The 26081-nt window shown below is 33.9% G+C and overlaps 1 protein-coding gene across 3 annotated transcripts in view; it reads left to right on the top strand.

The window, feature by feature from the left end:
- The window catches only part of LOC145673072 (facilitated trehalose transporter Tret1-like), a 527605-nt gene that overhangs the window by 423034 nt on the left and 78490 nt on the right, over positions 1 to 26081 (top strand). For all 3 annotated transcript variants that reach the window (XM_081742424.1, XM_081742422.1, XM_081742421.1), the window contains one exon: positions 16886 to 17521. The gene's annotated coding sequence lies outside the window, so the exon portion shown is untranslated. The remainder of the gene's footprint in view (positions 1 to 16885; positions 17522 to 26081) is intronic.

Below are 26081 nucleotides of genomic sequence, written 5' to 3'. Positions count from 1 at the left end.
TATACTGAGTTAAGTGATAGTTTGGGACACTATATGTAGTTCTTCAGATATAAGGCATAGAAGAAATGCTTTGCCTGAAATATGTTGGATCTTTTGATCCAAGAAAAAAAGAAAGAAAAGGGGCTAATAATCTTCTTCTTTTTACCTAGTTAGCTGGGATCGGTTCTTCGGATCGTTGTCTTCCACCCGTTTCTATCTTGTGTCATATTCCAATGTCACACCACACTGCACCACATCATTCTAAACATTATTTTTCCCAATTCTTCTTTGGCTGTCTTCGGGCTCGTTACGCATTCACTTCTATAGCGTCTACAGAAAATATATCCTTCGAAAACTATAAGCTGCCGAAAATGACGGAAAATAAACTTTAAAGCTCCATAGCTCGAGATCTATGGGACCCATCGTAATGGAAAAATGATTTACACAAGAACTAGTATACGCTTTATCTAAATATGTACGTATGTTTCAGATTACTGCGGTAAAGTCGTGATGGATTGTATGGAGGAAGTTGGGATAAGGAGATACACTTTTAAGCACTAATTAAGCATAAAAGACAATATACAAGTAGGTGCAATTTAGAAAGATTTTAATTTCTCTATTAGTAATTAAAAACAATGACTAATATCAATTTTCCTTTTCAAATAACAAGCAATATTATTTTCAAGAATTATGCAAGCAACACAACTTATTTTAATTTTAAAGGAATTCTTTTTCCCAATAAAATGAAATCAAATTTCAAAATTAAAATACAATTTGATAATGATTTAAGGGATGCATTACAAACTTGTTCCTCTTTAAGAATAAAATTTACCAAAAATACGCCATTTCTTAGAGTTCGAAGATATTTCGATCGACGATCATCTGAAAATATGTAGTTGTTTCATATGGGCTAACGATTATAGTTAATAATTAGAGTATTTAACAAGATCTTATCGTCCAATTGACGAAGAATTCAAATCAGGTCTTTCGTTTGACAATAATTGCTTTATCACTTCAGTGTTATACACATGTCTTATTATTATTATTATTATTATTATTATTATTATTATTATTATTATTATTATTATTATTATTATTATTATTATTATTAATGATGATGATGCATTTAATTATGCATTTAATTATGATGCATATTTTTACGAAGAAACGGGGACACTTAAATTTTAACCGCGCAATTTTCACTTGATACAAAACAAGTCTGGAATAACAAATATTTCTAGATCTTGGAATATAGAGGAACTTCGATATTCCGTTTTCCTGACAGGTGCCTTTTCTTATTTCTTCTTTAAGACTTCAAATATGGTGTTTAACTTTAAAATGTCTTCAAAATATAGTTTATTAACTCGGTAAAATAATTGCCAGAATCAATCCGGTTATTTGAGGTATCGTTGGAAAATTATTTTTTTTTCTTTCATCCGATTCTCGCACGCGTATGATTTATTCGTTCTTTATTGCCCTGTGTAATAGTGGTAAAAAAAAATCCGCTTGGCATCGTAATGTGTATTCCTAAATAGAGATCTCACTTTTGTTAAGTGAGAAAATATTTTCTTAAGTTCTTTGATTAAGAAGAACCCATCCACAAGGTAAGGTCGCGAGACTGATTTTTAGAAGAACGCAAATTTTAATGTTTGTAGGTTAGACCGTGATTAATTTAGCCATACGGAACAAGAACCAGGATACTCAAGACAGAACAAAGATGGGAAAACTGCAGTGGCGGATCTAGGCAGGGGCCTAGGTCCCCAGTTTTCTGTGTGACAACAATAATTTAAGCTGTTATATATATATATATATAAAGTTTATAGTAAGCTCATGATATACTTATCATTGTCTGAATTCTGGCTGGTCCCCCCAGTTTTTACCTCCTATGGAAAATTGTATGACTTACGCATATTTAGCAAACCGTAGATTCAGGGAAGGGAGATAACGAGAATGAAAAATGACCTCCCAAAGTGTGGTTCTTATTTTGCACAGGGTTGCAGTGTGTTATAATATTGGTCATCAGCAATCTTCATCATTGATTATATACAAAACAAGATCAGTTTTTATTCAAATATTTTACTGTTAGGTTTCACTATGGAGTATAAATTTTATGTTATACATTATATACTAGCTTTTCACTAAATAATAATAATAATAATAATAATAATAATAATAATAATAATAATAATAATAATAATAATAATAATAATAATAATAATAATAATAATAATAATATAAGCAAAAAATAATCATTTACACATTTGCATTTAAGTGGAACTAATATAGTATTTATAATACTTTTTGTTGTGAATTACATCCATTAAATAAATGCGGGTAGTGTGATTCAGTAAAGCGTAAAATTTGTTATTCCCTTCATGTATGGTTTGTGATTAAGCATACGGCTTGAAAAAAAAAAGCGCTTTTAAAAAAATTGACACAAATCAATACCTGCTACATCATGGACATATTAGCTTAACATGTTATCTAAACTCATTCAGTAATTCAAGTAATACAAATTACTCCATTTCATTTTCTTATGTACTCATTATTGTTTTCGTTTCCATTTATTCGTAGATTATTTACCGCAAATTTAAAAGTTTCTCTTTTCTACACTCCTTGGCTCTTTTTTTTCTTTTTTGTAAGAAATTTTCTCTTAATATCGCTCAATAATTGCAATTTCCTTCTTTCTTTTTATCTTTGTCCATATTCTCTACTACACTCCTATTAAGGAAATTGCTTTATTTTTCTTCACCACACCAATTTTCTTCGTTCTTCTTCATATTCAAATTTCGAGAACTCAGTCAATTTTGGTATTTTTCATGTTTCCACTTTTTACATTTCACCATTCTCTCGAGTAGTAATATACTTGATTTATCTGTGAACAAAAGGCAAAAGTATATATATTAAAATTCTGTTTACTTGTTTAATTCTGTTTATTATTTAACAAACTTCCAGATATAACCTTTAGACGAGACAATTCGTTAATATCTCTACCTGTAACGGGGACTTTAACGATAGCTATCCACATCCCATTTTTTACTATTGAAATAACGGTACTTGAAATTACACATATTGCCGTTAGATGGCAGCAAACATACTCCAGCTGCTGACATCTACCGGACAATATTGTAACTTCTAATCCATGTTTTTTTTTTTTTTCATTCTACCAGAGTGTAGTTGAACATACATTCTTTTTACTTTGAAAGTATGAACTTTTCAAACAATTTCCCTCGTATTCGAGTATTCGAATAATATATATATATTTTTTAAAAAAATATTCGTTTTAATAAATACTAAATGTCTCACAGAGCTCCTCCGTGGCTAAGCGGTTAACGTACGCGCTTTTGGCGTGGGAGACCCGGGTTCGATTCCCGGTGGGAGCTCATGTGGTTCGGATTCCACGTTAATCAGTAGGTCCACGTCTCATATAGCCTCGCTGCTGAACGGGACGTTAAACTCAAAATCAACTCAACCAACAGTAAATGTCTCACACTCTTGGACTTCCAGATAGTCTAGCATTACAGCCTTTCTGAGAGAAAGAATCGACTTCTATTCTTGATGGAGATCTTATATGATTCTGATTGCACGTTAAAAGCTGTAAGTTCATGGCAAAGAAATCCAATGAACTCAATAGGAACATTCGACACCAAAGCAATCAAACAAAGGGTCACGACCACAAAAGAGAAGAAAACTGTGAATCCAAGAAACACATTAATAAATAGCTGGTGGCTGAAAAACACGCAAAATGGGGCGGAGAGGGGGGAATGGGTACTTTCTAGTGTATTATATCATGACCACCTAAAACAAGCTCGCTTGTTGCTGATGACGTCAGTAGCGGCTATAAACGTGCACGTTTCTTGGTAGTGCCTACCACCCAATAAGACAAGGAATTTTTTGGCCAAAAATTACATTACAACCTCTTTTTCTTCCTCCCCCTTTTTTTGAAATGACAAACGTAGTGATAAATACTTATAATAAATCTTGAATTATTAAGGTCAGTACCAGAAATAGAACATTAGTATTATTATTATTTTGTAGATAACAAAATTCTTGCATTTCTTTTGAATTGCACAATGAATGAAGGGAAACCGCTTTCATTGAAGAGAGAAGAGTGCTGTTGGAATGATTAATAACAATGTTGCTTTTTTTAAGAAAGAAAAAAAAGCTTAAGATGACACGGACAGACAAGCAGAACCCTAGTGGGAGAGGGACAAGGTCGTCTCAAGGAAACATTTACAAACAAACAAAAAAAAAAAAAAAAAAAGAAAAAAACTTGAAAAGCAGTCATAGACACTATTCCGGAATTTCCGCAAATTTCAACCGCAGAAGGTAGAAAAGTTTCCTAAAGATTTCTGTTTTTCGTTGTTGCTTCTTCTTGAGTGGGAGGACAATCTTCTTCCCCTCCCTCCTTCTCTCGCTGCTAGGGTTGCCAACTGGCCGGTTTTTCGCCGATCTAGTCGGATATATAGTTATTTTGATTAAAGCCGGTGACCGGTACAAGCTTCTTACCAGCCCCCCTTTTTTTTCAAATTTGTATCTAGTTCGAAGCAGTTTCATCTAGTTCGAAGTATAGATTGAAAAAGTGATTACTTTCATTCTGTAAATCCAAAACTGTCACCTTTCACCATCTATCAACGACTAACATATTTTGTTCGTCTGTTTAGATAATTTTAAAGATATGACAGGAACAGTATCAGTGAAAACTTTAAATTTACTTGTAAGGAATTTTATACATTCAATGAGAATGAAAAGGACTTCTTAAAGCAATTTCCTGTTGTTGAAGTATAAGTTTAAATAATAAATTTCATTTTCCAAATCCCAAATTGTCACGTAAAGATTAATATACTTTTGTTCATCTGTTTCGATTATCGCGTAAAGATTAGTATCCTTTAGTTCTTGTGTTTCGATAATTTTTAAAGAAGTGATAGTTACTGGTAAATACAATAAAATGATCAATGGTGATTTCAGTTTCTCATTTATAGCACAGCGTATCTATCAAGCTTATCAGTGAATGTACTAAGGATACGCAGAATACAGGTGCTAATGCACTTTTGTTCACGATAGTACATTTCCTTCCCATGGATGGGTCCGAACAGAGATACTTGACATTTAGACCTATATCATAGGGAATTTTGAGAAGATCAGGTTTTTTTTATTTTCCAGAGTTGGCAACCCTGCTCGCTGCCTTACCCACAAAGAAGAGAGAACTAATTTTCCATCTTCTGTTCTTTTTTTAATGAAAAGCAACTTGTTGTTAAAGGGATTGGGAGGGGGGAAATTAAAGAATTTTCATAGTTTTCCCTTCTATCCCACTTACTCAGCACATATAGCTATACGTCCTTCTTCTAACCATTTTCTGCATTACTGCTCGACTTTGTATTACTTTGTTCTTTGCGTTGAATAAAAATTTCCAAACCAACCAAGTATATACAAAATTTTCTCAGAACTTTATCTAATTTTACGAAGCCAAGATTTCAAAGCTTGAAGCATATAGGAAAGTTAAGACCAGTCGTATGGGACAAACAAAATTGCTTGAAGGTGAATTCAGTTTTTTTTTTATTTCTTTGTTTTTCTTTCATTCTGTTTCGAGTACACTTCCCCTTCTATCCCTTTATAATGTTTTGTGTTTGAATCCATTTTGCTTGCAATATTTGATGTTCATTTGTCCCTCATTTGGCAGGACTTCTGGGGGAGTAGAACCAAAGAAGGTAACAATTTGGGTCGGGAAAATAACAAACATAACCGACACTAAAAATTGCTTAGGGGAAGGAAGTTGCATGTTAGGGAAAAAACACCACCACTGAGAAAGAAAGAAAGAGAAAAAAAGTCTGACAGGGAAATTTCCAAACTAAGACAACATCGGACTATATACACCTTTGTTCTTTGGTTAGATCGTGACAGTTGTCTTCTGCGTATGTTTGGTTGTGAATGGGATAGCTTAATTGCACGTCAAAGTATATTGTATGCCAGTTGCTTAACATCACTTCAATAGATCATAAAACTGGTGAGTTAAAATTTTTCAATGCTTATTTCTCTTTGTGGAAAAAATTTTAAATTATTTTTAGTTTGGTTTAATTCTTCTAATTTTTCTATTTTATTGAAATTCTTCGAAACTGTTTCTATTTCGTTAAAATTCTTCTACGCTATTTCTATTAAATGTTAAAAATCTTCTAAACTATTTTTGTTGTGTTAAAATTATTCTAAGCTACTTGTATTTTGTTAAAATTCTTCTAAAGTATTTCTGTTTTGTTAAAAATCTTCTAATCTATTTAACTTTTCTAAGCTCTTTCTATTTTTAAACATTCTCCTGACCCATTTTAAAATTTTTTAATACTTTTCAACATTATTTCTATATGTTAAAATAGTTGTATCTTATTTCTACACATTTTGTTAAAATTCTTCTAAACTATTTCTATTTTGTTACAATTCTTCTAAGCTATTCCTGTTTTGTCAATATTCTTCTAAACTATTTCTGTTTTGTTAAAATTCTTCTGAGGTATACCTTTTTTGTTAAAATGCTACTATGCTGTTTCTAATTTGTTAAAATTCTTCTAAGCTGTTTATATTTTCTTAAACATTCTTCTAATCTATTTCTAATTTGTTAAAACTCTTTTAAGCTCTTTCCATTTTTTAAAAAACATTTTTCTAAGCTATATCAAGTTTACTAATCTTTTTCAACGCAATTTCTATATATTAAAATATTTCTAAGTTATTTCTTAAAATTCTTCTCAACTATTTCTATTTTGGTAAAATTCTTCTAAATCGTTTCTATTTTGTCTAAGCTATTTCTATTTTTGTAAAATTATGATAAACTATCTATATTTTGTTAAAAGATCTAAGTCATTCCCATTTTGTTAAACTAAACTATTTCTATTTTGTCAAAATTCTTCTAAGTTATTAACATTTTTCAAAGTTCTTCTAAGCTAGATCTATTGTCTAATTTTAATTTATTCATGTTGATTCATTACGTGAGAAGATAATTTGATCTGAAATATTTCCTGTTGCACACGTTTAAAATACCTTCCATATATTTTTGCATAGTTTGCATCATTATGCGTGAGATGTGCTTGTTAATGTATACATAACTAGTTAGTACCATCAACATTTTATGTAAATATATATATATTTGATATGAACAAATAAATAATCTATTGTCTTAATTTTTCTAAGCTACTGCTATTCTAACTAAACTAAGAATTTGTTAGAATTCTTCTAAACCATTTCTATTTTGTTAAAATTGTTCTAAGTCAGTGGTCTTCAAACTTTCGATACTCGCGGACTGGTAAACAAAAAAGTGAGACATGTTGGTGACTTTTTAAAAATGAAAAGCACCACACTCGTGGTGACGCTAATGAAAAATAACTTCGAGGATCAACAACTGAAAATCACGTCCTACGTTATTTCAGTTTCTTTAAACATCTTCTACGTTATTTTATGATATATTAATTTTTTTAAAAAACTATTTCTATGTTGTTAAAATTCTTCTAAACTATTTCTATTTTGTCAAAATTTCTAGGGTTGAGAAGCAAAGTGAATCATACAAAGAATCAAAGTGTTAAACTAAATTCTCTTTTATATATTGAATATGGTTGGTTGGTTGGATTAGATTGATTGATTGATTGATTTTGAGTTTTACGTCCCGTTCAGCAGCGAGGCTATATGAGACGTGGACCTACTGATTAACGTGGAATCCGAACCACATGAGCTCCCGCCGGGAATCGAACCCGGGTGTCTTGCGCCAATTGGTTGGATTAGAGTTTAACATCCCTTTCATCACTGGATCTCTATAAGATTTACAGCTTAACGTAGAATCCGAACCACATGAGCTCCTACTAGAAATTGAAGCCGGTTCTCCCACGTCGAAGTCGCGTTTGTGAACAATGACTAAGAGCATTTGACAAATAGTGTTAAATAATAATTAATAGCTAAATGTTAGGTAAATTTATTTATTTATTTTTACAATTCTACGTCGTTATTAGTATGTAACTTGAAAACAAAATGTCACGTCGTACCAACGTTATTAGTATGTAACTTGAAAAAATGTTACGTCATACCAATCAATAGATCTCATTGAGCTGAATAAAATTACACAGATGAGTTCAAATCATCAATGCGTAGTTTTTGAGACAATTGACAAAAACTGACAAAAACGAGTATTGTATTTGTAAACTTAAAAATTGATGCTGTACGAAAACGTCACCTATGTAGGAGGGTGAAGCACATACCGAAGTGTATTTTCACCAATTACGACTCTAATAAGACTACACTATTAGCACGGTTAAAAATTAGATAAACCTAAAATTATGATTAAAAAACTTCAAATTTTGTTCAAATAGGTAGATCACTCCGAATAGGTTGAACAACGTGAAATGCTTGGGGTAAATTATGGTGGCTAGTTTTAGAGAAAATCGACAAAAATGAATTTTTATAGTTCTAAAAATATATCTATGTACTGTACATGTAAAAAAGGTGCACTATAAAGTAGCAAATTGTACCGTATATATTATTATTTGTCTTGTGCTAGTAGAGACACATGTACTCCTAAAAGTGATATACATGCTCCTAACAGTTACGCACATACTTATAATAGTGATGCACATCCACACAGCCTACTACTTGGGATACTGTAGCATTAAAGCGGTGTTGTATACTTTCACAAAGATAACGAGATGATTTTGTATACTTTCACGAGATAACGAAATAGTCAGTGGAGCTATTCTAATTTTTTAACAACCTGTTCTCTCTCTTTGTGTGTGTGTCAAAAAGTACTTAAAGACATTCATCCAGCAATGGATCGACAATTGTTAATAATGGTATGTATTAGTTTCAAATATAAACAACTCTCACTACTTCATTCATATGATCCCAGCTCTCATTCTTGATATCTAAGCATTTGAGATAAGGAATAAACATCTATACCTTCTTCTGAGAGATTTTCGTTTAATCCTGTAACAATTTCTAAGAACAAAGATCTTAAAATAAAATTTACCGTTCCCCCGCCCTCCACTAATCTTCTCGTATATACAGAGCAAAGTAATGTTCTTCAAATAGATCAAGTTTTTTGGTTGTGAAAATTTTGTATTCTACAAGCTGTCCCTTCCAGCTGAAATTTGCAATGCACACACTTGCTATGCTAATAGAAATACAAAAGATACAGAAATCTTATTTGCATGGTTTATTTTCTATTGCTACGTAAAATTGGTTCTGCTACGTAAAGTTGTCACCGCCCATTTTGTTTTATGATATAAATTGTTTATATATCCTGAATAAACGAAAATTTTATAAGATCAATCGTGAACAAACGATCTGCATGGTTTAATTTTTAAATTCTGGAAATGAGTTCTGCCAGGTTAAAACACATACTCTGGTTGGCTTCTTTCACGCTTGGCTTGGTGATGTGTGTGTGTGTGTGTGTATGTATGTATGTATGTAGATAGGTTTTTCTCGGTTTAACAAACGGTTCTGCGAAATGGAAATATTTTAACGAACCGGTGCGAACCGGCTGAATAACACTACTGAAAATAGTGTTATTTACTTGCACAGAGATAACGAAGCAGTCCTGTATACTTCCACAGAGGTAACGAAACAGTGTTGTATGCTATTAAAGAGATAACAAAGCGGTGTTGTAAACTTTTACAGTGATAATGAAGTGATGTATACTTTCACAGAGATTACGAAATAGTGTTATATACTTGCATAGAAATAACGAAGCAATGTTGTATGCTTTCACAGAAATAATGTAGCAGTGTTGTATACTTTTATAGAGATACCAAAGCGGTGTTTTGTGTTTTTACAAGGTAACGAAGCAGCTACTAAAAGCGCTAAAATGATAACATGATAGTATCTAATAATGTCAAATCGATTACGCTACTGTGACTAAGCTTACTTTAATAAAATCATTAGACAGCGTACAAAACATACGATAGATTGCAGAAACAAGAAGGAGTTGAAAGAAGAAATTTAAACATTCATTGGACTGAAAAAAAAAAAAAACATACACACAAGTGATATACATATTTGGAAAATGTCTTGACTTAAACGCTGTGTTCACAACGAGACTATAGCATTTTAGTTTCTAGATTGAATATTAATGTTCCTTTAGACGAGAAAACGAGGACTTACATTTTATCATCAAATCTGAAGCAACTGTGACCGAGTTGGAAATCAAACTTGGATGCTTCCACGGAAACCAAAGGGTACTAAGTCATGAGGGAATTTAAAACAAACAACTGAAAAATATTGCTTTGCTTCGAAATTAAAACATACGTAAAGAGACTTAACATTATTCTTCCCTGGTCACATGACAGTATATTGATATTATTTTTGCTTTATTTTCTTTTATAAGTACCGTATAGAAAATATTTTAAACTTAACGCATCACTTGATACATATTTTCATTTGCAAGTCAAGCTTAAACGCACGAATTAAGCTTCATGTCACGACATTGAGTATACAACGGAATTAGCGAAGTACAATAGGATTTAAGAAAGAGAAAGAGAGCGACCATGTCACAAAATACCTGAATAACACATGCTTAGGTGTTGTAACACAATGGTTGAACAGATGCTAATAAATAAATCCTGCTGAAAGCTCAGACAAGTTTTTTTTCTGTTGTTCACGAATACTTGTACGGAATAACAATAATAATAATACAGTACAAAAAAAGTAGTTCTTGTCAAGCTGAGGGTACACTACAAAGCCAGTCTTGTAATTTAAAAAATAAATAAATAAATAAAAACTTCCATCCATGAGGGAAGAATGAAGTTCATTGAGGACCTATATTTCATTCTGAGTATTATATGTAATAGTATGTGTGTGTAACCACAAGACTTAGTGACATGAATACCACTACATGTCTATCATTGATCTCTCATAGTGCGTACATGCATGAATACGTACATTTTAAAGACAGTTGGAGGGAAATGTAGTAAGCGAAGATATATATATGTAACTTAAAACTAGCTAACCATATAAAAAGTCTAACAGAACAACTGGAAACAATAAAAGGAAGCCATATCTCTTAAACTGTAAGAGCTGACGAGGTTTAAACGTTCTCACACACTCTATTTCTTTGTTGCTGCGTCTTAAATGAAGACAACGAAGTTATATATATTCAACGCAGCAACAAAGATTAAAATACACGGTATGTTCTGTTTTACTAGACAAACGGCTTCATTTAAACATCAAAACGAAACAACTGTTAAATATTATTCTATTACTGTGTTTAGTAATTACAGTATTTTAGGCTCTTTGCTGAAATTTTGAAAATTATTTTTACGTCTAAAATAGAAAGTACCGGCCATGCACTAAACTTTCTCTCCCTATCACATCTTACTGAAACTGAATGTAGGTAGTGGCTTATTGGTACAGCGTTCACCTCTGGTGCGTGGGGTCTCCAGCTCGATCTCAGCCCGCGCCAAGTGGGCTTCGTGTGGTAGACAAACACCGTGTGCGTGGGTTTCCTCGCAGTTCTCCCTTTCCTTCTATTTTATTCATTCCACTATTGCATTCATTTCTCATCAGCACTGTCTCCGTCGCCCTTAGCCGGTATAATCGTGGGACGTAAAACTGAAAGATTTTTTTTTTTTTTTAATGTAGTTAATACGTTCCTAGTTCGTCGTGCTGTAGCTAATACGTTTATTTATGAAATATGAATCAAATTACAAAAAGTTCTTTCGGAAAACCGTATCGAAGAACCTCCAAGAACAAATTACCCCTTGTGGATTTTATTTCATCGTATATTATTCGTGCTATTTTATAGGGTTGTTACAGAAATGTTTATGGAAATATGGACAAAATTTCCTAAGTTGTACTTAAGAAAAACTTGTCCCAAGAGTAGACTACCCTTTGCGGACTTTTTCATACAAAATTATGAATATCTTATTATAGAATTGTCAATTAAGTATTTATTAATGAAACGAGACCAAATCAACAACTTTTGAGCAAATTGTCCAGAAAAAGAAAACACCCTAAAGAGTAAACTAGCCCTTGTGATTTTTTTCAAAATGAAAAATGATTTCTAATATATTCCAGATTTCTTTATGAAACATTTATTCACGGAAAATATGAACAAAATTTAGCTGAAAGTCGTTTTTGAGAAAAACATTCTGGAAACACTACCCGCAAGAGTAAATTACCCCTTGTGATTTTTTAATTGAAAATAATTTATCGCAGTCCTCTGCAACTACTGATCTGTGACATATTGGTGTACCCTGGAAAGGTGAAAAGTGTGATGCGAACTTTCACCTATTATGAGAAATTACTTCTGGAATTATTATTTTTATCCCACTGAAAGTACTTTATATGTTAGAAATAACGTAGGCACAATAATCTTAGTTAAAATGTTTATTTGACTTTGTTATTGAAAATTTGTATAATTATATTTCAAAATACCACATTAGCATATACATTATAGAATATGTGTGTTGAATATGTTAAATTGATGTAAAGTCCACCTATAGACTATGAGGTTACAAACCTCTCATATTGGTAATTAAATTTCAGTCTTTTCTTGGGTTATGAGGTCACAAGCCACACATACATACACACATATAACCGGAACGAGGAAGCTAACACTCCGTTTTTCTTAACATAATTTGCATGCTTCAAACTCGGAAAAGCAGACACAGAAACCGAAAGACAATACGCATTCAGATTATTTTGAAAGTCATGCGTGGTTGAAGAAACAATTTTTCATGGATGTCAAGATTTTGGACATAGCTGGTAACTGATCTCTCTACACATATACACATTACTGTTATATATGGGGAAATAATGTGAGGGGACCTTTGCCCCTTTGTGTCTGTAATGTGATACTGTAAAATTATTATTGTTTGTTACGGGTTGCGTGTAGTTTAAAAGTTCTAGCTGCCACTCTACCATTATTGCATGACAGCTCGGAGCGTCTTCTCTCCTTCCGTCACACGCATTTGAAACAGATGAAAGAAATGTTTTGTGCTTCTTTAACAAAATTCATGTCTGTCAGTCAGTCAGTCTGCCTGAAAAGGGTTTTGTTTCGATGTTCTATCTATCCGTGGTGTCCTGAATTTTCTAAAATAACATTATCACAGCGATTTACAAATATATATATATATATATATACACAGGGTGGTAGGTAACTCCACCGACAAACTTTGGGAGGTGATTCCTTATTTGAAATAAAAGAAAAAAGTTCTAATAAACATAGGACGAAAATCGTCTCCTTTCAGAGTTATCAGCCGCTGAAAATTCGAAAATTCGCGTTTCAAAACGCTCTGCCTTAGAAACTACAGAACCGATCCCAAGCGGTTTAAGGAATTATAAAGGGACTAGTATGCGCTCTATCTAAATATCCATGTTCTACTGTGGTCCGTTATCGGCGAAACGAACTGTAAAAAGGAAGTTGAGGTATAGAGATACTCCTTTAAGTACTAATGGCGCGTTCGTTTTGCCGATAACGGAGGATGTTAAAACATGGATATTTAGATAGATCGCATACTAGTTCCTGTGTAATTCCTTAAACCGCTTGGGATAGATCCTATAATTTCTAAGGCAGGGCGTTTCGAAAAATGATTTTTCGAATTTTCGGCGATTCATAACTCTGAAAAGAGACGTTTTTCGACCTATGTTTATCAGAACTTTTTTTTTTCATTTCATATAAGGAATCACCTCTCAAAGTTTGTCGGTGGAGTTACCTACCACCCTGTATATATATATATATATATATATATATATATATATATATATATATATATATATATATATATATATAGAGAGAGAGAGAGAGAGAGAGAGAGAGAGAGAGAGAGAGAAAGAGATAGATAGATAGATATAGATATAAATATTTGTGTAAATTCTACAACGGGAGGAAAATGGGTGTTTAACTTCGTTAATGAACATGGTTGAAAATTTATTTTGGAAACTAAAAAAATTTACTGATGCTCAGATTTGTTGAGAAAGCTGTAGCAAACAAAACTAATTAAGAATTTCCACACACCTCGTATTACAAAAAATATAAATAAATTTTAAAAATATAAACCAGAACAATTCTTATGAATTAGAAATTGCATCACAATCAGTTATAAAGCTATGAATGATTCGTTTTGTGTGTATAAAACAATAAAAATGAAATGAAAAGAAATATAAAGTTTTAAGTCCATGATAATGATCAGCGTTCTTGCTTCGCAGGCAGCGCTGTAACTTAGATTTTTTCTGGGGAAGGCAAGCATTAATACGCGTATTTGGGTCCCCTAGAAAAAGTTGATTTCTAATTCTTGTGCCCCCTCTTTCCATCTTACTCTTTATAGGCCCTCCGGAGCCTGTGGGCCCTCCCGCATAAGCATGGTCTGCGGGGCCGTTATTTACGCCCCTGGGCCCATTCCATACATGACAATTAAGGGGACATGATTTTCAAATCTCAAAGCCATACGAATAAATATTATTCCTAGGGCTCCTAATAGTAGATTTTTTTTTTTTTTTTTTTACTTAAATGGGGCCACGACTCATTTTTGTTTTATTTATCTTTTCTTGTGCTGTTTTGTTTATGTAATGTGAAACTGTTTGATGCTTCATTTATAATTTCATGTTCGTATCGTATATGGTGTAAGAAATTTTTTTCTTAAAATCCCCCCTCCCATCGAACGGCGGGAGCTTTCTTGGGGGTCAGTTGTCCCTCCTGCCCACCTACAAGTTAGGGCCTGTTCGCACGAGGTTCTAACTTATACGGTGATCGTTCTTACTGACTGAGGTGTTTTTCCAGGTCTTTTCCTCAGTTCTACCGGACGAATGCAAGGATGGTACTTTTAAATATAGGCTATGGTTGACTTCATTGTTCATTGTTGTTTTAGTTATTATTGTTTGTTGATGGTTAACTATTCCAGAGTGAATTGGTCATGCAGGGTGCATTTGGAAGTTTATTAAAGTCTATATTAATGATAGCCAACAATGAGTGAAAAAAAGTTGTCCAAAAATGAACCATGTATCAGTCGATAGATACAATGGACTTAAACCAAAATCCTTATGCGTGGTTTTCGGCAAAATCAGCAAAAACTATTTTTATGGCGTTAAAAAAAACGTTATTTATGTACAAGAATAACAGGCTCAATAGCACACCACGTATTAAGGTGAAAGCATCCCTGGTAGCTAGGGCATGGTCAGGGGGGACTCAACCCCTCTACAATCACCTTCAGCCCTCCTCAAAGTTTCAGCTGATATGTGAATATATAAATGTTACATAAACTCAACTTAACCCCCGAAATTATCTCGTTTCCCTTGATTTCATGTTTTGGATACGGACTTAGGTGAAACAGATGCTAAAACATACTTCCATCAAACCTTTAATTGTGACTTAAGCAAACAGACATTATTCACATTGGCATAAACAAGGTGTTTTGCTTCGAGGATGTCATGGCTCCTTACTGCTGAGAATTGAAAAAAAAAAAAATAATAACGGACCGTGGCCCTTTATTTCTGAGAACTGAAACAACCTTTCAGTTTCATCCTGTAGTCCGATGATGTTCTAGGGGGCTGGACCAAGGGCGCACGCACGGGGGAGGGAGTCCACCGGGTCAAAACTGTCTCAAAACTTCCTAACTCAACATACATTTGTACACTTTCTCAATAAAACTATATTCGTTGAACAAGGAAATGAGTGATGCAGCATGAACATTTGAGTTTAACTTCTTCTTCCTCTTTCTCTTATAAAAACAATCTACTTCTATTATTTTTTCCCGAAAATATAGGTGGAAGTATTTTACAATTACTTATCGGGTACAAAATAATACACGGTCAATACCACCTAACGCAATGGCTTAGAGAGTCGCGATTCGTCCCGGAAAATCCGGGACCATCATGAAACCGGACGCTTAAATGTCGGGAATATTTCTCGGGACGCTTAAATGTACCGGATTTCAGCGAAGAAGAAAGGAAAGAAATATTATAGTTTGCTTTTTTTCCCCACAGAATTAGGCATATAATTATTCTGTTAACGGAAATAAAGTAAAAATTCAACGAAAAAAATTCTGTAAAGATACCAAACGCCACCAGAACATATTGCCAATAAATCAACCGTTCTATAAAAAAAGAAAAAAAAAAGAAAAAAAGAAAGAAACAGACAAAACATGTGAAAGGAAACATCATACCTCGAATGAGCTGAAACGAAACGTAAGAGATCCTGAGAAAAAGAAAATGCTTACCAGGGGGAGGGGGTAAATCATCTGCTTACGTTTGCTTAACTAGGAAGGAAAAGGTCTACTAAAATCACTAAAGATGTGATTACGTAATACTTGAACAACTCTATCTAATAGAAGAGAGTAAATTAGTATATAACACTTCTTTTCATTTTAAGCATTTCAAAGATTCTCGTAATTTAGTAGCGTTCCGGATTTTCATTTTTGAAATATGGCAACTCTATTGTTGTATTGGACCCCCCCTTCCCAAAGGTTGGACCCAACAACAACCATTTCTGAGTTTGGCCGTGGGCTGGACCGTCCTGGTCCCCTTTTAGTTGCGCCTATAAGTATCAATTGTAGTTAAGAGATATAGCAACCTAAAAGTTACCATTAACTATTAATTTTAAATTTAAACAGTGGCTGGTCTTGAGGGAAATCACATCGGTAAAAATTCAAATTTCAACGATACAGCTAAGAAAGAGAGCTATATACAACTTTAAAATAAAAGGCTAAAAGAAATAGTACGTTAGATCAGCTTTCTTTTCGTAGCTTGTAACGATATTCTTTAAAAATATTTACCGAAGTTACTTCCCTTAAGAACTGCCACTATATGTTGAATTTCAGAGTTGTATTTTCAGAGTTGTACGTACTTTTAGTAAATAAATAATGTATTAGTACTTAGAATAAATAATGCATATATTTTTATGTAAAGTGCTTATGCAAACATTAAAATTTGTATTATTCTTTTCTCTTTGCAGGAACCGAAGACAATAATAAATAACAATACAATTAATAACAAATATTTAGGAAAAAAAGAGAAAAAACGCAACGATGACAATAAGTAACTTAACCCATTTGAAGATTCTAAACCAACAACAAAATGAGTGTTCCAAATATTGGACCAGATGCTTGGTGGATGAGTGCAGCGGTAAAAATTACGTGAACAGGTGCAGTTGGTGTAGGTGTGAATGAGAAACAGTGGATCTTGTTTACACAAAGCTACTGATGGACACTCCCTCCACGATACACACACACGCACATAACACAGACACCAATACATACACAAACACATTATAGATATACGCAACGGAAGAATTAGAAGAAGGCATAGGGAAGAAAAATAAAGAGGAGGAAAAATTCATTTCGTACCTGGATGGAAGAGGAAAGAAATATTAGTTTCGTACCTGGATGATGGAATCTGAAGATAAAAATGTGAAGCTGCATCTCCTCCCCCATCATTTTTCCTGCTGAGATTTATGTTTCAAACGTCGGATACGCCCCTTTCTCTTCCCCGTCCTTAAGGAACACTGTCGTTTGTATATATATATACACACACACTCATATGTATATGTACAAATAAGTACGTGGGCAGATTACAGCTCATATCTTCCAAGGTAAGTCTATAGAGGTAGTTAAGAATATATGATGCTCTTTTTCTTCGTTTTAGAAATGCAGTAGATGAATTGCCCGTTCTTCGCACGGGAAGAATAGGTTTATGGATATTTGAACCCCCTTCCCTCTTAGAATGCGCATTTCAATGAAAAGTGTAAAGACAGAAATCCATGAAGTATTCTGGGTTAGGTATAAATTTTGAACCCTCTATCCATCTTAGGATACATTGTTTAATCAAATTAGTATGGTTTTTCAAAGAACGGGCCCGAAGTAGATACTAACAGTGTTTCAAAATTAATTTCAATCCGTTCAGATATTTTCCCCGTGATGTGATCACGAGCAACGGACAATTGTCCCTTACAAGTATGCAATCAACACCTTGTCAGTGCTAGTTTGGTTGCATAACCCAGTACTTGTTTTTTCTTAAATATGTTTTCTTGTTTAAATGGCTTTTTGCCCGCCCTAGAGGTAACTTACCCCAACAGTATTATTTTTAAAATTTTAAGTCCTATATGTACCAAATTTGGTTGAAATTGCTCCAGACGTTCCAGATTTATGTTGGAACATAAATACATACACGTTTATATACATAGATTTTTTAACTTCTGTGTAACATAGTATGCAATTGGAAATAATAGTATTACAGCGACGAAAAATTATTTTTTTTTTACTTTACGCCCTACGGTTGTTGCGTAGACTAAAAGAAAATAAAGAATTAATGAAAGTGAATATTTATAAAAGAATTCGTGAAGTGAAGATGTGGAAGGAAACGGAAAAGCCTCGAAGAAACTCAGACACAATGTTGTCCACCACAAATTTACGTGGTCTAGAATCGAACCAGGGTCCCTTCGGCCATTTTCCCGTGATGCGATGACAACACACAACGTAGCTTTCAATTGCCCCATTTTACTATGCAACCGCAACTTCATCGGCGCATGTATGGTTGCATTCACTCCCGGCTGAATATTATTATTATTATTTTTAATTTTTAGCTCGAATCTAGTCTGCGCGGGAAAAACAGTATAAGGCAAAAAAACACAGGTTTTCAGGAGGCGATGTTTTAGTTTACCAAGCATAAGTAGCAGTCACGTATACTAACAATACAAAGACGCGATTATTCAACTCACGTTTAGAATTGACTTATACCTCCTGGTGGAGAATGACATATACATCTCCAATTTTGACTTATTTCATTTTGGCCAATTTCTGAATTATACTATTTTTCCCGCGCTGTCTAGATTCGGCACCTTACAGGTGTGTTATTCCAACAGCAGTGTTTTATTATTACTATTATTATTATTATTATTATTATTATTATTATTATTATTATTATTATTATTATTATTATTATTATTATTGCAAATCATATGTGTACCAAGTTTTTTTTTAATTGCTCCAGCGTTCCAGTGTTATGCTGGACACATACATGCATACTTCCATTTTCATATACGTAGATATTGATAAATCAAATTTAATAATACATTTATAACAAATAAGAATAACTCACTTGTAAGAAATAAGAAACAAATAAGAAAGTCTGGAGACTGCGATGCGAAGGAATCCTCAATCAGGGTGTTAACAAACTAACGCGTATACATATATACAGGGTGTTAATGAACCATACCGACAGAATGTAGGAGGCAATTCCTCACATCAAAATAAGACAAAAATTCATATGGACCTGTGGGGAAAAGTCCATTGTTTTAAAGCTAGAGTTGTACATAATCGTGAAAAGTCTAAATTTCAATACACATATTATTTTAATTCGAAAAACCATGGAGTGGCGCTCCATGTTAGTGTAAATGATAGAGATGCCCACGAGACAAGATTTGTGGCTGTCTCGTCTCGAAAATGTGCTGTAAAAGTGATGTCTCGACCCGAAATATGTATATTTCTCTATTGGAAGAGCCGTGTCTCGTCTCAAATTTTGTCAGGAAAATCCTGTCTCGACTCGTCTCGTGCGCATCCCTAGTAAATGAAGTCATGCATATGTAATCCAAAAATGCATATTTCATCAATATGTATTGGTTATTGAAGGAATTGCCATAGAGGCCTATATGTTCTCAACAGAATTCTCAGGTATGGTTGGATTTCAAAGTGCAACGTTCAAAGTAGGCAAAAGGCTACACAACAATGAACATGGAATGCTTCTGTGAAAAGTCGGAGGTGTTAGGGATTATCGATATCACGGTTCCTCGTGTTCGGAATATCGCGTATACGTGAAAAAAAGTTAAATATACCGTGACAAATTACGTTGCAGAACGCTTTTTTCCGAATACGAGAATCCGTGGAGCTTGCGGTTCCTAACACTTCCGACTTCCCGCCGAAGCATACCGTGTTCATTGCTGTATACATTACTTTAAGCCTACTTTGAACCCACCTTTAAATCAGATCATTTCTGAGAATTCTGTTGAGGGCATGTTTAGGAATTATACCCTGTAGGGAATCTCTTGAATACCCATTATATATTGATGATATATGAAATTTTGTATTACGTATGTACGACTTCCGTTATACTGACATGAACCACCACTCCCTGGTTTGTCGAATTCGAAATAGCGAGTGTTAAAAATTTTAGCTTTTTAAACAATTTTAGACAGGCCCACCTCTGAAACTATGCATTTTTCCCAACACGGCAATATAAACATTTTGTCTTATTTCAATTCAAGAACTATACCGACTCTTTCAGTTCATAGTTCATTAACACCTTGTATATTATTATTATTATTATTATTATTATTATTATTATTATTATTATTATTATTATTATTATTATTATTATTATTATTACTCACTAGTATAGCAGTAGGCCTATATTAACAAAAAAATGTAAACTACTAAGCGGTTAGCATACGCACCTTTGGTGTGGGAGACCCGGCTTCGACTCCCGATGGTAGGTCATGTGGTTCGGATTCCGCGTTAAACGGTAGATCCACGTCTCATGTAACCTCGCTGCTGAACGGAACGTTAAACTCAAAATCAACTCAACTCAAATATGTAAACTACTTATCTCAGAGAGATTCTTGCCCATTCAAGCAAAGTCTGCACATATGGGGCTGCAGCGGCTCAGTGGTAAAGCGTTCACCTCTGGTGAATGGGGTCCTTAGTTCGATCCCAGCTCGGATAAAGTTAACTTTCTGGTGAACAAACACCGTGTCCGTGGGTTTTCTCGGGGTTCTTCCGTTTCCTCCCACTCTTCATTCCACCATTTCATTCATTTCTCATTATCATCGTCTCCTTTAGCCTAGCCTCATTTAAAGATTTCATTTCATTTCATTTCAAAGTCTGAATAATGCTACTAGTTTTATGATACATGATACCGGTACGCAGTTCGAAATCATGGTAGAGTTCCTCCGTGGCTAAGCGGTTAGCGTACGCGCCTTTGGCGCGGGAGACCCGGGTTCGATTCCCGGCGGGAGCTCATGTGGTTCGGATTCCACGTTAATCAGTAGGTCCACGTCTCACATAGCCTCGCTGCTGAAAGGGACGGTAAACTGAAATTCAACTCAACTCAACGAAATCATGGTATATGTACCATAATTATGATTGCATGACAGCTGTGTGGAAGAAGATACTTATAATAATTACGTATGTCTTCTCTTTTTTCTAAAAGAAAGAAAGAAAAAAGAGTAATGCTTATGTATGCGTGTAAAAGAGTAATCAATTAACAAGAAGCAATTATACTTTTTCATTCAAGCAGAATTCTTATAAAGAGTGGTAATTTTTCTCATCTTTTAGTATCAGCAATTTGTTATGAATTGTTTCCTATTGTCACTTGCAATAAGCATCTTGCTTCATCAACAATGCCCTTAACATTATGGTCATTTAGGTACACTATAAAATGTAACATTATCAGCTTCACGGTTACTGAAAATCTGCTTTTAATAGCCAATGACCTAGTTCTGCCTGAATTAACACGACTCCATTGGGTGCAATTGGACCTTGCACAATAAATTGATTTCCTGCAGACTACAAAATATGAGTACGAAACAGTCATAAAGCTAGCTTGCATTCTTGAATGTGTTGTGTGTTTTTCATTTGGACATGGTTAGGCTCTCTATAGTCCTTGTGACTATTTGGATGGCCCGTAATTTGGATAGGCATTTACAGTACTTTGGATCAACCACTCAGCACGGAAAATAGCCGGAAATGTTGCCTTTCTTTGTACGTAGTTTTATTTCTTCAAATGTGAAATCTTTTAAAATTGAAAATAATGTTATCCACAACACTAGACAAACAATAATGTTTTCGTGACTCGTCTCGTCTTGCCTCGAATGTCGAAGAATTCTTTCCCATCTTGTTCCGATTCTCAAAAAAGGCGTATCTCATTTTGTCTCGCTATGTTAATTTATGTATAAATGTATGTCCTGATTTCTTTCATAATTTAATCTAGAAGTTGTCAGAATCCTTTTATCTGAAGGGAGGTCCACGAAGGGTGCGATATAACATTTAAGTAGTATTAATTATTGCAGTATATTGTGTAATGACGTACGTATTTTTAAAAGTTGATAAATATTGTTCATTGTGTTTGTACTTTCACTTTATCCATTTACAGTTTTTTATATTGTGAATCATGCATCAGCAAAATAGTAGTTTGAGATATTAACACTTTTGCAGAACTACAATTACCCATGAAATTCGAGAAATTTCCCGTATCACCTTTAACTTAAAAGTGAGCAGCTCGTGCGAACGTGGACTACTCATAAGCACAACTGTCAGTGAAATTGAATGATTAGGTGAAAAGGGTTGAGATCGAACCATATAAGAGTATGTAGGTAGTTTAATTTTGGAAATGTACCTGTAAAATTCAAGTGAAAGTTTATTTGGTGTGTGTCATTGCATTGAAGTGCATGGAAAATGTTGAACCTTCTTTCCAAGACGAGATCTCTCATCCCGTGAGTAACACTAATTAAATAATACTCTATACCAAAGGACATTGTTTAAGACAAGTAGATTATCATTGATGTTAAAATTCGAGGACGCAATGTTGCCGCATTGCAAAAATTGAGACCTAAGCAGACTTGTATTATTTGTCACCATACTGATTTAAAATTAATCTTCTCCGGAAGTGTGGCAAGCCTTCGGAGTTAGAAATCCTTAGGCAATTTAACGTTATCGATTTTTGCCTTCAAACCTATGATATATATATATAAGTATAGAGAATCTTATAGTTTATATTCTTGGTTCCCTGAAACCATGTCGGAAAACCGGTTCTTGATATAGGTTATGCCTGTCCGCCATCTGTCGATCCGTCCGATATCAGAGCAAAAAGATAAGATAGGCCCATATTGAGAAGCGATTCTGTGATATAGTTTCAATGACCCAAGAATATAAACCATCTCCGTTCTTATGTCTCTATTACAACTAGAAATAGTAGAAATTTATCATTCGCAGTTTGAATGATAACCACAATAGAACAAAAAAAGGTACGCGATAGTGAGAAACGGATTTTTAATGTTAATTTAGCATTGCAAGGATAGACCCTTTGTCTCCCTTCATCGATATAAAAGCAAATTAGTAAATCTAATCACTTCTGATTGCAACAGAGGGGGAAAAGGCCGGAGATGGAACCTGTCCTCGCGTAGCTGAATCCATATCAGAAATAGTTTCTCGCTATCTCTGAGAGTTTATGCAGTATACTAAGGGATAAGATCGGCCGCTATTTCTGAGAGTTTTCACTGTATACTAAGGGATAAGAACAAAGGTGAAACCTGCCCTTGCGTCACTGAATCTATATCAGGAACAATCTTGCTATCTCTGAGAGGTTTTGCTGTTGTGACAGTGACGGTAACGGTGGAGGGTATTAGTGGTTAAAATATGAAACAAATTTTTAATAACCTCCCGTTATCCGGAATCTCGATAGCAGGAGCCACGCTCCGAAAACAAAATGTATCAAGGAATACTGAACTCAAATAAGAATACCAACATTAATACTACGACACTCTTGAGTCTTGGGTCGTAATCGACAACTTACCATTCAAGCCTTCAATATAAATCTCCACACTGATGTTATTCACGAAGTTGTCAGACTAGCGTGGACGTAGAGAGATGATGCAACCTAGACTCAGAATTTTCAGAATATACTTGCGAAAACTTGTTATTAAAAGCCATATGTATTTATTTGCTATTTTTGTTTCTAAAATACCACATTCTTTCACAAAATAGTATTCATATACACAACGGATAATGCTCACCACAAATGAACAATATTTTGACATAAACAGTCGCTTCAATAACGATTTGATAACGTCACTGACTTTAATTATTGATACCATTCAACATAAAACTGAAATTGACAAGAACTCAAAAGAGAGAATATATATATATATATATATATATATATATATATATATATATATATATATATATATATATATATATAGAACAATGAAACATACAAAAATACTATATGCGACAAAAACAAAAATATAATAATACATGCAATAATTTTTCTCTACTATACTTATATAAGTCTTTTCAGAATAAATGAAAGTCCAGACGACAGTAGCAAATTATATTATTTCATATGTCTAGAAAGAACTGTTTTAGAGAAGCTTGATCTCTTATTTATTTTTATATTTATTATTTATTCATTATTTTTATTTATTTCCTTTTTACTGATGCACTGAATTATTATATTATACTTGCCACTTTGGTATAATTGTTTCTACCTTCAGTTCTGTCTTTGCCCGAACAGATAATTCACTAGTGTAATACTGATTTGCATATAAAGTGACTAACTAAATGACACTTGATGGTCGCGACTGGCAAATTTTTATTTAGATTGAATTCAACTTACTACTGATACTTCAAACATTCTTCACAGATAAATATGTTAGTTAGCACAGTTTTCAGAAATAATACAGTTATGTAACGATGTTATATTACTACTGTAGTTGTTAGATATTTTTATAGCTATAAATTGAAGTTATATTCCGCTATTATATAGGCCTATATCAAATATAGATTGATTTTGTTTCAAGCGCTTTTTATGGATATATGTTCTAAACTTGAGCTTAAGACTGAAAAAATTCAATACAAAGTAATGCGTTCATATTGTGCGCTCACTATATACATAACGTTCGATATTTACTGATCCTATAAAGTGTATATACAAGTTATTAACTTCTACTAATATTGACTGGCGCAAGAAACTTAATTATATTTAATCCTTGTAGCACTGATATGCCGTATCCAATAAAATAGATTAGGTTATAAGTGAAGTATTTGAAATGAATATTATTATATCGCTTTAGGTAAATACTAGATCAATATTTCAGATTTATTTCTTATATGCGCATATGTTTCTACGGTTATATTTAAAAAAATCTATAATGTTACGAGTGCAAAACATGCTTAGTGTGTCGTATACCGTATATATATATCACTTGTTTTAATCCTTTTCGTTGACGTTAGTACCTGAATTCACGTTAAATTCAATTGCTTATATTCTCTTACTATGATGCATGCAAACAAAGTATATAATCCAAGTATTTTAAATACGATGATCTTCAATAGTAAAATGCAATATTTATTTGCAGTGTCTTGCTTCTTCACAAATACGGCTTGGTTTCAAGCCCGTTCCATTTTTCTTACCTTGATCGGCAGGTTAAAACAATTTACGATCAATTGTTCTGTACTAGTCCTTAAACGCTTCTTATTGCATTATTAAATCACTTAAAAGTTATTCTTCATCGACGACTTTGTTGCATCTTTCTTTTATTCTTCTCTTTCTGCCTGCCCACCTGCTCTTCACACACAATGCTGCTGCTGGTCATGTGTTATCAATGTTGCCAGTCAAGTTTAGACAGCTAAGGTGGAGCTCAGAAGGTTACTGAGCGGAGCGCTCAGTCACACCGCTCGAAGTGAGCGAAACGCAAAACTCGCGAAAACAACGGGTACAGAAATGCTGATGGGGTTGCGTGTCCTGTCACACTGTATACTAAGGGATAAGGTCGAAGATGGAACCTGTCCTCGCGTCACCGAATCCATACCAGAAACATTTCTCGCTATCTCTGAGAGGTTTTGCTGTATACTAAGGGATAAGATCGAAGGTGGAACCTGTCCTCGTGTCACTGAATCCATATCAGAAACAGTTTCTTGCTACCTCTGAGAGTTTATGTTGTATACTAAGGGATAAGATCGGAGATGGAACCTGTTCTTGCGTCGCTGAATCTAAATCTGAAAGAGTTTCTCGCTATCTCAGAGAGTTTTTGCTGTATACTAAGGAATAAGATCGGAGATGAAACCTGCTCTTGCGTCACTGAATCTGTATCAGGAACAGTTTCTCGCTATCTCTGAGAGGTTTTGCTGTATACTAAGGGATAAGATCGAAGGTGGAACCTGTCCTCGCGTCACTGAATCTATATCAGAAACAGTTTCTTACTATCTCTGAGAGTTGATACTGTATACTAAGGAATAAGATCGGAGATGAAACCTGCTCTTGCGTCACTGGATCTGTATCAGGAAAAGCTTCTCGCTATCTCAGAGAGTTTTTGCTGTATACTAAGGAATAAGATCGGAGGTGAAACCTGCTCTTGCGTCACTGAATCTGTATCAGGA

Source organism: Thermobia domestica, chromosome 16 (assembly GCF_964235325.1).
Source record: "Thermobia domestica chromosome 16, izTheDome1.hap1.1, whole genome shotgun sequence".
Lineage (NCBI taxonomy): Eukaryota > Metazoa > Arthropoda > Insecta > Zygentoma > Lepismatidae > Thermobia > Thermobia domestica.
This window is presented reverse-complemented; position numbering and strand designations above follow the sequence as displayed.